Source organism: Fukomys damarensis, unplaced genomic scaffold (genome assembly GCF_012274545.1).
Source record: "Fukomys damarensis isolate Sample0158 unplaced genomic scaffold, DMR_v1.0_HiC HiC_scaffold_21, whole genome shotgun sequence".
Taxonomy (NCBI): domain Eukaryota; kingdom Metazoa; phylum Chordata; class Mammalia; order Rodentia; family Bathyergidae; genus Fukomys; species Fukomys damarensis.
The window spans coordinates 6134369-6150998 of record NW_022900933.1 but is presented as its reverse complement, the minus strand read 5'-3'; positions in this window follow the sequence as shown (position 1 = coordinate 6150998).

Sequence of the window (16630 nt, the reverse complement as noted above, 5' to 3'; positions counted from 1 at the left end):
AAGTATTGGACCCAAGAGGATTCTTCTCAAGTCTTAAGATCTCGTGAAGGTTGCTTTGCTAGCAACCTTCTAGGACTTTCTTGGGTTCTGCTACCCCTTCCTTCTTCCTTCTTTCTCCCTTTTAGAATGGTAATGGCGGTCCTATCACTGAATTTTGGAAGCATATAATATCTGGATTCACAGCTGAAGATTTTGCCTCACAATAAATCATACCTAGAATTTCATCTCTATCTGATTCAGATGATATTCAGATGAGACTTTGGACTTTAAAGTTGATGCAGGAATGAGATAAGATATTTTTGGAGCAGTTGGGATTGAATAAATATACTTTGTAAGAGAGAAAGACATGAATTTGGGGACTCTGAAGCAGACTGCCATGAAATGAATTCTTGTGTCCTTCTATAATTCTTGGTTTGAAGGTCTAATCCCCAGTGGGATGATATTTGGAACTCAGATTTTGGGCAGGTGATTAGGATTCAATCAAGCCATGAGAGAAGGGCCTTCATCGTAGGACTAGCACCTTGGTAAAAACAAGAGGGAATGAGAGATTTCTTGTTCTACCATGTGAAGGCACAGCCAAAAGATAGCCATCAAGAAGCCAGTATGAGGTCCTTCATGAAGAACCAAATCAGCCAGCACTGTGACCTTGAACTTCCCAGGGTCCATGAATATGAAAGGTAAATTTCTGCTGTTTAAACCACCCAGTCCATGACATTCTGTTACCACAGATCAAATACACTAGGACAGTTACCAAGGTTGATGTGACTCTGGGGAACTCTCACACAACTCATCCTATAAAGGTGGAGTCTTCCGACATGACACATACCCCTGACCCTGATAACATTCTCCACTGAAGCTAAGAAAAGAGAAGTATGAGGGAGAAGAGCACTGGCTGTGAGTCTGGAGCAGCTGGGTAAACAAAAAGTAATAGAGCAGAGGGGGTGAGTCATGGAGGTCTTAAACCAAGACCTTACATGCTTAATGTCCCTTCCTCTGAGCACTTGCTTCATGACCCTGTGTCCCAGCTCATAATTATTTTCTGTTTTTCAGATGCTGCAGCATCATTTTTATTTAGTCTTTTTCCTTTCTCTCCTTCCAGGTACATTAGTTGCCATGGGAACCATGATGCTAATTCTAGGGGTGGAGTCCAGAGAAATCCACAAACACAGAGGAAAAGAAATTTAATCTTTGGGTTTGAAATGCAGACCCCAAATTGGAAAATCATAGAAGTTAAATAAATCACATGTGCTTTCAACCTCAGAAATGCATCCTGTGTGACCGGTTCACCCCCTTAGGCGCCTAAGCCAAGTAATAAAATTCTAACACTAAAATTACCCAACCAAGCCAGAGGTTTCTGTGCTATTCTTCACCACAGCTTTTTACATAAACTAATCCATCAGGAAAGTGGTTCTCATAAAACATCTGACTGAAGGATTTATGTTTCCTTATCTCTCAGATGCTAGCCAGAGTTAAACTAATATAAACTACTGACTTATTTTCTCCTGGTACCAAAGCAGTATGTTGGTTCAAGTACATTTTACCTAATTAGAGCTCTCAAGTCTTTCAAAAGTTTCTCAATCACCAAGAGGTAGGATCTGCGAAGTGCTTGTCAAAAGTAGCCAGCTCTGGAGTATTTGAGTCAGTGAGTGAACAACACACTGCCCTGCTTCTCGCTCTAACTGTGCCCCTGACCCCTGTCTGGCCATGAGCTCCATCATCATGGTGAGCACCAGCATACTGCCACTGGCCCAAGACAACATTTTAGTTCTGGCCCTTTTGTCCAACAAGCATTGAATATTTATATCAGTACAAGGAAATGAATATTGGGCAATTTCTTTGTAGCTTGAATGTTCTAAGAGTCATAATTTCACTTGTGTTCACCCCAGTTTACTTAGTCCCTGCTTTACCTTTCGGGTTGATGCACTGAAGAGACTACTGCTTAGCCACGAAGCAAGTTCTTGCCATGTTCTTCAAACAGTGCTCTCCATATCCTGCAGAGCTGGACTCCAGAAGACTGAAGCTATACTTTCAGATTGTAGGATCAGCTCAAATGTTGCAGCCTTTCCTACCAGTAAGGAAGCATCATTCTTCTCAGTGTGTGCTGATTAGGAAACTGTGCGTGTGTGTGAGCAGCAGGCAGCATCAAGATGTGGCCAAAGTGAGGCAACAAGCAAGGCACAATATCTACAACTGGAAAAACCAAGAAAGTCTTCAAGATGCGAAGATGCGAGGAAAGGAGTGGCCAATGGAACCCAGCAAGCAGAAAGATGTAAAACAACAAGGAAGCACGTGGGAGGCATTTACTGGAGGATCGCAGCCTCGACAGGCTGCAGCCTTGTAACAAGGAGGCAGAGAGAAGTAAACACTGAGTCTTCTCTCCCGCTCTCTGTCTGCCTTTGCTTCCCATCAGCCTAGCCAAGCCAGAATACAGCAAATAGGAGAACGCAAGGATCTTTAAAGGTCAGCCCCTCGGCAAAAATTGGGGTGAAGAAGAAATGGGGGCAATCGGGAAACAGAGAATATTCAGTATACAGCGTTTCTTGGAAGGAAATAAGCTCAGGGCAAATGCACGGGTGGAGGCACAGTAGATTCTACCCGAGATGAGAATGCTCTCTGGCACTAGTGTCAGGGTTCAAACTTATCCCTCACCAGCCACCCTCCTTCCTTTCAGCTTCACTGCAGCTTTCCTTACATGCAAAGGCATTCTGCCAACCACTGACGGGACCAGGGCAGAAGTCAGGCAAGAACTGGCCTTCCAGGTGTGGCCAGAACAGGTTGAGCTGTCACTTCCAGAGTCTCCAGAAAGTGCTGTGGAGCTCAGAAGAGCAAGTGTTTCCCTTCAGAGGGGCATCTGGTGGGGCTGGACAGAGGTGACCTCTGCTTTAGAATTTACCAGTTAGGTAATAGAAGAACAATCAGTTCTGGCCCATAGTTTATGTAAGATCACCAAGGATCTGTCAAACAAAACCTAAGATAGCCGCTATCTAGAAACCTGCACAATTGGATGTTTTTGAGTTTGTGGGTAGAGATTTGTAGATACCTAAATCCCAAGGATGCCTTGCTTTTTATCTCATTGTTGAAAATTCTTTACCCCTACCACTTGCATGGACCCTGTCACTCACGAGTTCCTTACCAGAGAATTAAACGGCAGGTCGAACTGCAGGTTTAAAATATCAGAAGAGATCAGGGCTATCAAGGACAACAGCTGAAGAATGGGCCAGATGGGCCAGATGGCACTAATCATTTCTGGGCAAATTGAACTTGTATATTGCACAATTGTAGTAGTATAACTGTAGCATCCAGTGGTATAAGGAAATGTAATGACCCACATGATTAAAGGGGCTTTCAGCAAAGACAGGCTTTTCACCGCCAAAGAATGTGCTCCTGTGCTTGTGATTCACATGAAGCCCTTAGAGGGGTGTACAATTCCCTTTTCTTTTACTCTATGAGGTAGAGAAGCCAACTACAGGGCATTGAAGTGATAAGTACTTGTGCGTTTCCTTCTCTATTCAGGCAGAATAAGCACACTTGCCATTTATGTCACCTTCTTTCTGTCTTCAAGGTCCTCTCTCGAAGCTCTACGAGTAATCCATCAGCTGCTCTAAGAATGAGCTTCCACGTGTGCGGATTTCCCTCCACCTCAGCCTAACTCTTCCCACGTCTCCCTTCCTTCCTCAGGCCATACCCTCCCCCACCAGGTCTGCTGTAACAGCTCTTTCTCTGCCTCGGAATCTTCCACCAGTCCCCGGTGGCAGCTAAGTGGCATTTTTTTTCACATGGCGGTGGTGGCCACCCTATGGCACCCATGAAGCACTTGGGCTGTGTGTATCACTGAGAACTCTAAAAGGTCAGCCGTAACTGCTGAGGCATTTTCACAGTGCAGAACAGAGATTTATTAATTTAACATTGTGAAATTACATGTAGGGGAAGAGAAAGTAGAGGGCTAATAAAAGAAACTTCTTAGTGTTTTGATTTTTCCTTTGAAACTCCTGCTTTAGTGAATCCCACTCTCCTCTGAAGAAAAAACACTCAATTATCTCCAGGCCCCACGTTGAGTGAACCAGTTGCCTGCTCAGGTATAACAAAAAGCTCATTGTTTCTGCACTTTCCCTGCAGATACAGGGCGCCCTGTTTTTAATTGCTGTGTGGATGACTCCTTCAGACCGAGGGAGCTATTCTTGGAGCTCATGTATTGCTCACTGATCTAACCAAATTCTTACCCCGCAACAGGCTTCCTTGAGGAACATACTTCCCATGGTGCACAGGGACTGCTTTGTGCAGGGGGCCAACACTGCACCAGATGTCCATCTCATCAGACAGCCTCACCTCCCAGTTTTCCTTCAGGATCCTGGAAACAAACCATCTGCTCACCAGCGGATCAGCGGTCAAGCATAGGTTTCATTAGCCTCTTTCGGGGAACAAATGTAAGTAGATTAATGAGACCATCTAGTGGTAAAAGAAGTCAAATTTTTGAACTGAAGGGGGACTTTTATCATTAACAGTAGAAGAATTGGGCTCTTTACTATAAAATGAATCCAAAAACAATCTGTGGCCAGTGGTAGAGAGGAGCAAGCATGGTACCGATTCCCAGTACTGTGCAGACAGGCAAGGCTCAGAGCTGGTCTTCAGGGGAAGACAGAGATGAGTTAGTTTCTGTGCTGAGGAGCAGTAGCAAGAAGCCAGTCCATTTGTCCAAGATGGCTAAGAAAGGGGCCAAGTATGGATCAGAGTGCAGAATGTCTAGCGGTTGGAGAAGTAGAAAATATGGTTGAAAGCATAGGTTCACCACCAAACTGTGGAGAATATTGAAAATCAGCCTGTGGCGTTTGAGTTTTGAATGACATCAGACTGTAAAAATGAGCTCCCGTCAACGAAATGGACTGTTCCTCTTGCAGTGGCCCTCCATCCCTACAGATCTGTCAGTTGACACCAGCTCTGTTATGGTGAGCAATTAGAGATTTTCCGCTCAGTGTTCTAGAATGCAGAATTGGGCAACCCAAGGGAGAGGAGTATGGAATGTGGGGTCAAACATCTGGATTTGGAACCAGTTCTGGATTTCACTGCTGTTCTTACCTTAGGGTACTCCTTTAGAGCCTTATCTTATCTTTTAAGTGAGCACAATCGTAACTACCTCAAAGAGCGATAGGACATTTAAAGCGCGTGGGATATGTGAATCTACTCTGTTAAACTTTAACACATTATACCGATACTAGCTGATATCAATGGATGAAAAACAAGCTTTTTCAACTTTGGTTTCTATGTCAATATCCTGGAAGTGTTACAATCCACAGGCGTTGTGATGAAAATTGTGTAGTGAGAACGATGGAGCATTCGTCAGGCAAGATAGACTGAAGACACAGTAGTGAGGGAGAAATCTCTTACGAGCCCAGGATGAGGTGATAAGGTGAAAGCAGTGGGGAAGGAAAAGAGAAGGAGAATGATAAAAAAAAAAAAAAATCATGAAGGAAAAATTTCTTAAGGAAGGTATTGTCTTCTCTGTCACTTTCTCAGTGAGATACAGTATCGGACAGCCACAAATTCATGGGGAGACGTTTGTTCTGGCTTGCGGCTACAGTCTCCCGTTGGGTTGGCTCCAAGGCGGAAGCAGTGTGGTGGACAGGTCTAGTAGAGGAAAGCCGATCGGCCGATCACATCATGGTGGCCAGGATGTAGCAAGAGAAACACGGAGCCAGGCGGGGAGATGCACTCTTCCAGGTCATGTCCCCAGGGACCCACCTCCAACCAGCCCCCACCTCCTAACAGCACATGCAGCACATTTAGTGTCACGGCCCTAGGATCCAGTCACTGTCCAAACACATGAGGCTTTGGAGATCACCCAGATCTAAGCCATAACAGCTATTTAGGAATCAAAGGTGACTCTAGGATCACAGACAAAAGAGCTTGTTTGAACCATAGCAATTCCAGTATTTTCAAAAGAACACACAGTGGAAAACTGCATGGTGTGCAACGAGGTGCCCACTACTGCACACGGCCCAAACCAAGATGTCCTGCAAGTATAAAACTACGCCCAAGATTTCAGAAATCTAATATGAAAAAATGTAAAGTATCTTAATAATTTTACACCGAATTACACATTGAAATATTATTTTGGATATGTTGGGTTAAATTTTTAAATATTTTTGTTTATTTCACACATTCATTTTACTTTTCTAATGTGCCACTAGGACATTTCAATACAGTTTAGCTAGCTTTATACTCTATCAAACTGCACTGCTCTAATATATGGTTTCAAATAAAATCACAACGGAGCATGGTTCCATGGAGACATCCCAAAGGTATTTCCCAGACTGCTTGAATTGGCGGAAACTGTGAGGGAGTCTTTTTAAGAAGCTTCCCAGTGACAGTGAGGGGCATAGAATCTCTGCACCTGAGCATTCCAGGTGGGCTTCGTAAGCGTTATTTCAGTTTACACAAGCATCACCTGTCAAGCTTGCTTGGCAGCAAATTCCAGCTCCAGAGAACATGATGAGTTAGGTCTGGGACGATCAAGAGCCTCCCAAGAATCCCCATTCAGTGAGCTCCCTACAGGATCTGCTACAGATTGTTTGAAGAAATATCACCGTAAGACTGGAAAATGCAGTTTTGCCTCATAGGCAGGTTAAGAACATCTGCCTACCAGCCAGAAAGGGACGTGGAGGACAAAAGCAATAATCAAAGAATTTCATAATATCTGTCAGTTTTTAAAATTCAAAAACTGGCATTGGACATTCTAAGTAATAATTATCAAAAGAGTCGTAGGACATCACAACTATATATTTTGCTGAAGTATCTTTTGCTTGTATTTTGGTTTAGAATTTCTTTTTCTATAGCTGTTTTGAATTACATAACAAGGGATGAGTTCAGTAATCTTTACAAAGCTTGGGGGCCTTTAAAGATTTCATTACGGCCCCGTGGAAGAAGGTAAACACCACCCCAAAGTTGAAACTTCTCATTTGCTTTCACAGGCCACATGGGTGACAAGATCCACACATACCGTGACCTTTGGGCTCAGTAACCCTAAAGGCAGAAAAAGTTCACCTTTTGTTCTCAATCTGCCATTTTGGGGAAAATAAAATTTTTATCATTCAATATGAAAAGCTATAGCGAGAGGAACTTGGATCTTTCAGTACAAAGCATTGTCTAGCAGAGGACTTAGCTCATTAAATCCCCATGTTTTGCTCCCTTTTACAGGGCCCTAAAGGGATGGATAGTCAATACCACAGGACAAGAATCAATACCTTGGGCAAACTACTTCCTGTCCAGAGAGCATGTGTTCAATGAATTGATTCTAATACTAGTTAAAAGCTAACCCACCTCCAGCAGTTGGGACCCCTCCCATCTCTGCAGTCTGATAATATTCAACACACTCCAAGAACTAAGGCCTTTTTTTTCTTTTTTTTCCAATTAAAAAAAAATTCCTAAATGGTCAAAAGTCTTATCTCTGATGTGTTTTGCTTCTTTTAATTAGCGAGTGCCTTGCCATTAATGGGAAAAGTATCTTAAGCCAATTCAGAATCCTAAGATGTATTCAAATCTCCATGTTATTTGACCTAACAAATCTCTGAGAAGCCGTCAGTGATTGGCAGGAGGCAATCACAGGTCCCTGGACGGCAGCTCTCTCCTTTTCACATCTGGACTGTTTCAATGTCCAACCCCAGAGACTCAGATAATCCCTTTCATCATTTTGTTCCTTCTAATAGTCATGGCAGCATGGCCAAATATCCCCTCTTTGTGGAAGTTCCCATCTTCGTGCTCACAGGCATAGGGGAGGGTCACACAGCTGTGACCCCAGCCTCTGATAGAGTCATGCAGCCAGCCAGTCCTGGGCAGAAGACCACACTTCCTCAGGCAAAGCCAACCAGGGGAACTAGAGACTCTCAGTGCCAAAACATACAATGGTAACCATCAGACCCTTCTCTCCTTTGCAGTCGAGGACTTCAGCCTCAAGGAGCTAAGGACCTAGCAATAGATGATATAGCCACTTCATGGCAGGGCCAAGATCAAGGCGCAAGCTCTGATTCTTAGTTTTAGAACTCTTTCTCTCCTTAATATTAATTATGGCAGCAACTGAGGATGACAGTGCACCTTCTTAAAAATTACAATGCTCAGCTAGGTGAACAGGCATACGCCTGTAATCCCAGCACTTGGGATGCTGAGGCAGGAGGATCCCTGTGAGATTAAGGCCAACTTGGACTACATAGTGAGTTCAAGACCAACTTGAGCTGCATAGTAAGACCCTGCCTCAAAAAGTATAGTGTTTAAATAAACATAAAGACTCATGATTTCACATAAAAAATAATTATGTCAATATTGGTTTTCCTATGGATTCAGCAATAAACTACAGTTTATTCAATATTCACCGTGTATAAAGCACTGTACTATGTATTACTAAACCCATTTTAGAAACTAAGAAGCTGAGTTTTTGCCAATACTCGTGCCTGAATAAGTGGCCGTCACTCTTATCCATCTTTTCCAGTTCACTCTTTTCCATCTTCAAAAGCCACCTTCTTAAATGGCCGTGGTGGCACATACCTGGAGGCAAATGTCCTCTCCTGCACAGTTTCTCCAGAGAGCTGTTCAACTTTAGAAAACAAGGAAAGAAACATTTTCCTCGAAGTGTCCAAGTCCTCCGCTCTTCGGGAATTCCACCTTCCTGCCCCAACAGTCGCCTCTCAAGGCTTCAGAGTCCTTCTTGGTTTCTTCTCAAACTCAGTGCGGAGCGGTCAGCACCACTAATGGCCACGCAATTCATCGCTCAGTGAGAACACTAAATGTGGAAGCGGGTGCTGCTGATAACTCTTTTGGCGAATCAGACAGAAGACAGACCGCCCTGGGCCACTTTGACGTATCTTCAAGCTGCATCTTCCAGTTGCCTTCTCTGCAAAACCAACTTTTAAGGAAAACGGAAGGAAAAGGTCCAGACAACACCTCCTCAGGTGGGGCCCTGTCCAGATTCTCTGCCAAGCCTGGGCACCCACAGCAGTTCCCAGATGGCCACAGTTGCACCACACAGAACTTCAAACTACTGCCCAAGTAGACAAACTCATTTAATACAATTTGCTTTCTCTCTGCCAAAATCGACTTTCTTCTGAAGGAAGCACTAGCTGAAAATGCTGACGAGGAGGCGACCTTCGCAAACTAGCTCCAAAAGGCATAGACTGGAAAAAAGGCAAGGCACTTGCAAGCCACAGTCCCCCTGAGCAGCTTTGGTCACCTCCAGCCGAAGGGAAGCAAAAGCAAAGGTTTGCTGCCACCTGCTGGTAGAATTAGTCCTCGAGAGCTGCTTCAGAAGGTGGCCAGGAATTCACATTTAACCGTAGCGCAGTTGGACCACGGAGCAGTCACTCCCAGCACCTTCTCAATAACCCTTTATTGTGAGCCCTCTAAAGCCTAATCCAGGAGAGAGAGAGGAGGAGGATTAGGATAAAAGTCCTGCCCTTGAGTGTAAGTCCATTTCACCAGAAGACAGAGGGCAGACTAGCCAGGGCAGCTGAGGGTAGAGATCCTGTCTGATTTGCCTTTGTCTTCCAGAGAAGAGCTTAGCCTTCTATAGGTGGGGATGATTAGGAGCCTCCCAAGGAAGCTGCACGTTGTAGTCATTTTTCTCTGTTTTGATTAGAGAACAGTGAATGTTGCACACAGAAGCTGATACTAGAGAAATTTTAAAAAGAGGAATTATCTTTGTCCTTACCTATTGTTTCCATTTTCCTCTGACCTCTAATCTTCTGTCCTTGTTTCTGTCATATTTAGGCACCCAGTAGCCTCAGAATAGCAACGGGAAGTCGATCTGTAATAAAATTAGTTCAAAATTATAACATTAAATTATTTGTACATGTGTTTATATGAAAGGGCTTGGAGGAAGAGGGAGAACAGGCAGGAAAAGCAGAACAAAACACGGATAATATGCGTGAACAGACTCCAGAGCAGAATGACTTGAGGTACCAAATGGGTAACTTTCTACCTCAGTGGCCAATGCTGTGATCAGTACTGACGGCTGCAGAATCGAATTTCCCAAATTGGAGCAAGCAAATTATTGTCACAGTCATTTCTGTGTGAACGGGAACCTGGGGTCCACCCCTGGGTTTGTGTTTTAGGAATTATGTTGTCTCTAAAATTACTTAACTTCTCTGTTCCTTACTTTAAAAATAATGGTCGTAATTATCACCTATTCAGAGGGGAGGGCATTCAAAAGCGTAATGGACCATCATTAAACTATTTCATGACTGTTCCAAAGGAAATCATCAGAAAATTGGCAGAAATAAAATACGTGCAGCAGAATGTTGTATGATACATAGTAACTATTTGATAAGACCGTGCTTGCCTAGGCTTATATATTTTTGTGTTTTTATCATACCTTTTCCTCCAGGTATCTGTGGCTAGAGAATAAAGTTAAATTTTCTACTGAGGATCTAATGTCCTCATATTAACCAATGGTCATGGAGCTCCTGGAACCTGCTGTAGCTCTCAGTGGGGCACAGTCTGCAGTCTAGAAAAACCCCAGCCAATAGCTTCTTAGAAGAGCTACTTCATGAGAGTCTGTGAGTCACAAATATAGGACACAAAGCCTGGATAAAAAGGGCGAAACCCCATGAAGTAGCATGGGGGACATTTCATTTTACTCCTTCTGTTCCGGGAAACTAATAAAGGACAACACAAATAGGACGTAGCGTCACGCTTTCAGCAGTGGGCAAGGCCTTTAGATGTACTATGGCTAAAAGTTATCTTCCCACCTTCTTCAAAAATAATGGAGGCTTGAGTTTGATCCCCAGTGTCAAAAAAAAACAGAGGCTCATAAAGCCTGTCTACCTGTTCCACATATAAGTTTTGTAAGCAATAGCTATAGTGGCAGTGTTATAGATTCAGAGGTGCTTTGAAATCTCAAATATATGGAGTGTGATCAAAATACATAGTGAGCTGGGCATGGTGGTGCACATGCCTGTGATCCCAGCACTCGGGAGGCTGAGGCAGGAGGATCGCTGTGAGGTCGAGAGCAGCCTGGGCTACATAGTGAGTTCCAGGTTGGTGTCAACTACATAGTGAGACCCTGTCTCAAAAAACCAAAAAAAAAAAAAAAAAACCTAGCCACCTGCTGGTAGAATTAGTCCTCGAGAGCTGCTTCAGAAGGTGGCCAGGAATTCACATTTAACCGTAGCGCAGTTGGACCACGGAGCAGTCACTCCCAGCACCTTCTCAATAACCCTTTATTGTGAGCCCTCTAAAGCCTAATCCAGGAGAGAGAGAGGAGGAGGATTAGGATAAAAGTCCTGCCCTTGAGTGTAAGTCCATTTCACCAGAAGACAGAGGGCAGACTAGCCAGGGCAGCTGAGGGTAGAGATCCTGTCTGATTTGCCTTTGTCTTCCAGAGAAGAGCTTAGCCTTCTATAGGTGGGGATGATTAGGAGCCTCCCAAGGAAGCTGCACGTTGTAGTCATTTTTCTCTGTTTTGATTAGAGAACAGTGAATGTTGCACACAGAAGCTGATACTAGAGAAATTTTAAAAAGAGGAATTATCTTTGTCCTTACCTATTGTTTCCATTTTCCTCTGACCTCTAATCTTCTGTCCTTGTTTCTGTCATATTTAGGCACCCAGTAGCCTCAGAATAGCAACGGGAAGTCGATCTGTAATAAAATTAGTTCAAAATTATAACATTAAATTATTTGTACATGTGTTTATATGAAAGGGCTTGGAGGAAGAGGGAGAACAGGCAGGAAAAGCAGAACAAAACACGGATAATATGCGTGAACAGACTCCAGAGCAGAATGACTTGAGGTACCAAATGGGTAACTTTCTACCTCAGTGGCCAATGCTGTGATCAGTACTGACGGCTGCAGAATCGAATTTCCCAAATTGGAGCAAGCAAATTATTGTCACAGTCATTTCTGTGTGAACGGGAACCTGGGGTCCACCCCTGGGTTTGTGTTTTAGGAATTATGTTGTCTCTAAAATTACTTAACTTCTCTGTTCCTTACTTTAAAAATAATGGTCGTAATTATCACCTATTCAGAGGGGAGGGCATTCAAAAGCGTAATGGACCATCATTAAACTATTTCATGACTGTTCCAAAGGAAATCATCAGAAAATTGGCAGAAATAAAATACGTGCAGCAGAATGTTGTATGATACATAGTAACTATTTGATAAGACCGTGCTTGCCTAGGCTTATATATTTTTGTGTTTTTATCATACCTTTTCCTCCAGGTATCTGTGGCTAGAGAATAAAGTTAAATTTTCTACTGAGGATCTAATGTCCTCATATTAACCAATGGTCATGGAGCTCCTGGAACCTGCTGTAGCTCTCAGTGGGGCACAGTCTGCAGTCTAGAAAAACCCCAGCCAATAGCTTCTTAGAAGAGCTACTTCATGAGAGTCTGCGAGTCACAAATATAGGACACAAAGCCTGGATAAAAAGGGCGAAACCCCATGAAGTAGCATGGGGGACATTTCATTTTACTCCTTCTGTTCCGGGAAACTAATAAAGGACAACACAAATAGGACATAGCGTCACGCTTTCAGCAGTGGGCAAGGCCTTTAGATGTACTATGGCTAAAAGTTATCTTCCCACCTTCTTCAAAAATAATGGAGGCTTGAGTTTGATCCCCAGTGTCAAAAAAAAACAGAGGCTCATAAAGCCTGTCTACCTGTTCCACATATAAGTTTTGTAAGCAATAGCTATAGTGGCAGTGTTATAGATTCAGAGGTGCTTTGAAATCTCAAATATGTGGAGTGTGATCAAAATACATAGTGAGCTGGGCATGGTGGTGCACGCCTGTGATCCCAGCACTCGGGAGGCTGAGGCAGGAGGATCGCTGTGAGGTCGAGAGCAGCCTGGGCTACACAGTGAGTTCCAGGTTGGTGTCAACTACATAGTGAGACCCTGTCTCAAAAAACCAAAAAAAAAAAAAAAAAACCTCACACACATACATATGGTGAATATTTAATTTTTTAAAGATATAGTACAGTAAAAGACACATTGTCATTAATCTCCCTCGGAACCCTCTCACTTCAAACACACATCCCATTTTTCCCTCCACTTTCTGAAGCAGTTGTAGACGTCTTCTTTTGTGTTTTTATGAGGTGCGGTGAAAACAATGGCGAAGGCTGCTGCTGAGTGCCATCCACGGAAAGGCAGGCTTGAGAAAGCATCTCAATGCGTCCTTATTCATCAGATCTGGCACTGTGCAAGGTCTGGATCCTCTCCAGAGTCTAAATGCCCATGAAAGGTACACATTTTGAATTAACTCACTACATCAAGGCAGCCATGACAGCACAACGAAAGGCACCTATGAAAGGGGACTTGCAGAACTGCTTCAGAAAGTACAAGAACAATGGGATCAGTGTGGTCAGTGTGAGGAGAGCGCCTTCTGAGGGAGAGTAATGGCAATGTGTCTCTTACTGTAATTTTTAAAATTTAAACTTTCAGTGTAATTTTCTATCATGCTTCTTCCAATCTCAATTTGGACAGAGAAAAGCACTTGGTAAAAACTGAATTTACACTTTCAGCTTCAAACAGTTGCAGACAAGTAAATGGAAAATGTTCCAGAATCGCCATGCTGCCCTGATCCAAATAGGTGACTGGCTGAAACATGAGCTGTCTCAGACCAGAAGACAAAGCAGGAAAAAATCAGGGAAAGGACACAAAGCCCATGTCAAAGGAAGGAAGTGGCATCAGAAACCAGAAGTGTGGCGTAAGGATCTCACTGAAGTTTACCTGGGTAGGACTTAAATGTGTTTTGTGGGAATATTTAAATCTGTTAAGAAAACAAACAGATTACTCCATGGTCTGTTTTCAATCTCAACTCACCACTAATATGCTCTATATAAAATCCCAAACTTTAAAATAAATCACTTAAATTTAAAAATATAACTAAATATCCCTTTTTGGGGTACATTACATATGCTTTTTCTTTAGCTATATTTATGGTTCAATCTAATTTTTAGATGACTAGACTTGTAAACAAGTCTTAATGACTCAGTTAATAATAGTGGATTTCTGATCCAGTGAGCATCAAGGAAATTAGTCATCAAAATGACATCAAAACAAAATAAATTAAAAGATGTACCAGAAACTCAACTTTGTAGCCTCAGACTAAATGTTGTGGCAATTCACTCAGGTAGAGTTTTCTATATAAAATTTTAAGATAAGCCTCAAATTAGTTCATTTGGAGATGCATGACAAAGAATGACACATTTTCCTTTCCAGTTCTATTGCAATTTCCGATATTGTTTGTCAGTCACCTATTATCTTATCTCATTTGTCTAGAATTATTAAATTTTACAACAATTTTATGGTAAATTTTAAATTAAAATAATGTGGCTGTAGTAATGTTTCTATTGAGGCCAATAACTGGAAATGGGGAGAAATGCTAGATTGCAAGTTCTTATTTTTATCATCAAGAAGACCTAATATGACTAGAGAAGCCAGGTCACCCTACTTCATCTTCATTTAAAATAATGCTGGAAAGGGGGAAGATTCTGCTTCAATTTCAACTGAGCAGGAATTTCCATTTGGTAACATGAGGTTGAAAATGCCCACTAATGAATTTCTCAAACAAACTTGGTGAATACTCTTGACTTGTGACAGAACAGAGGAAGGACCAGGCCAGCATTTCTTTCTTGGCTTAACTAGAATCTAATCATCTGAATAAATGTCCCACAGATCACAACCCCTAAATTCAGAGCTTAGACACGGCATGTCACAGTGAAGTTCTTACCTGCTAGAGCAAGGGGACCCTCAGAAGAATCTCCGAGAATCAGCCTTATCCCTTTCAGAGAATAACAAGGAAAGATATCAAGGACAAATATTTATATGAAAGCAAAAGAAAATTGTTCATTTTTCTCTCTGTTTTGTTGATTAGCCAGCCACTGTCATCATTTCCTTGTAGGATTCCAACTCTGACCCCAACCTACTTGTGAGAAAAATATGACCACATTGTATCCATTAAAGTTTCCTATTCTAGATGACCTCCCTTCTCAGAAAAAATTTTTTCATTGTCTGCCAGAGACCCCTGTAGTCAGGTTCCAGTCCCCACTTGCCCAGTGTGTGACAGAGGTCTAAGAAAAAGAATGCTAAAAGGGAGGACAAAGAGAGAGAAAGCGGGGTGCCAGGACGACCAATGTCAGTGCTGCCCACAGAGGTGCTGGCTGGTCCCAGGCCCTGACTTTATTGGCAATCAGTTGGGGTAAAGGTGACCTGTGGTTTCTATGGAAATTAATGTAAACAAGGCTCATAAATACACGACAAAGCATTCTCAAATTAGGCACATAATAGACAAAATATATGATTGAAATTAGAACATTGCCCTAGCCTGCAGGTTTTAGTTGTGGGAGCAGAATTTGGGTGCAAGTTACTTTGACCTCAGCACATAGGCTTCAGCCAGACTCACTTCTACACACAAACCAACTGTGGGGTTCACTCTTCACAGCCTGCTTTGGGCATAATCAATATTACAGTCCTCTGCAATACATAAATACCACAAAGCATTCTCAAATTAGGCACATAATAGACAAAATATATGATTGAAATTAGAACATTGCCCTAGCCTGCAGGTTTTAGTTGTGGGAGCAGAATTTGGGTGCAAGTTACTTTGACCTCAGCACATAGGCTTCAGCCAGACTCACTTCTACACACAAACCAACTGTGGGGTTCACTCTTCACAGCCTGCTTTGGGCATAATCAATATTACAGTCCTCTGCAATTGTCCTGTTCCTTCTCATCTCTCACTTACTGACTTTTACTTATAGTGAAATTTATACAGCAGGGGTAATTTGATCACATAAAAAATTGAAGAAGGAGCTTGTATCAGTTCGTTTGTTTGTTCTTTTTAGCTCAGGGGGATCCACACATAATTCAAGGGCATGAAGGTCAGTATAAATTGTTCCTTCTCTAGGTGAGCATGTGTTTGTAGGTAGAAGGAAGAGAAAGCAAATATGACTATTAAAGCCCTGGTAGAACCTAAAAGTAGAAGAATGTATTAAAGGTGTTTGAAGCCTGCACTAAAAGCAAGACATTTTCTGCTCTGTCTTCAACAATTCGCAGTGAATGAAAAAGTCTACCTTAGGATAGGTAGTCATAGTGACCATAGCTTATGAACCAACTGGGATGGCGGGGTCATGGATAACAGCATTAAACTAGCTTTTTGGTATCTTGTAACTGGTTGCTCATGAACTACTAGAGAAAAGGGATTCCTATTCTGCTTCAGAGTAGCAAGTCTCCAAAGGCTGGTAAGCAGGAACAAGAGTCTTTCCTGGAATAGAGAGAGAAGTATATATGCTGTATTTATGGCATATTCACTCTGTGTGGACTGTTAACTAACCGATGTGCATTTTTATCCCTTGAGGTGGCTATTTTTGCCAAACTGTCCCTTTTAGTTGGAGCATTTCTCCAAGATTCTATCTATTCGTGTATCAGTTCATTCAACCAGCAACTGTGCAAGCTACTGTGCAAAGTACTGGGAAGGTAGAGTGGAAGACCAAAGTCCCACCCTTCAGTTTCTCATCTCTACAAATAATTCCATTTCAGAAAGAAAAATGCTACACAATCATGCACGTATTTAATGGATACATAGAAAAAAACAGAAAGCAAGAATTAAGAACATAAGCAATTGTCTGGGAAACTGAGAAGCTGTCCCAA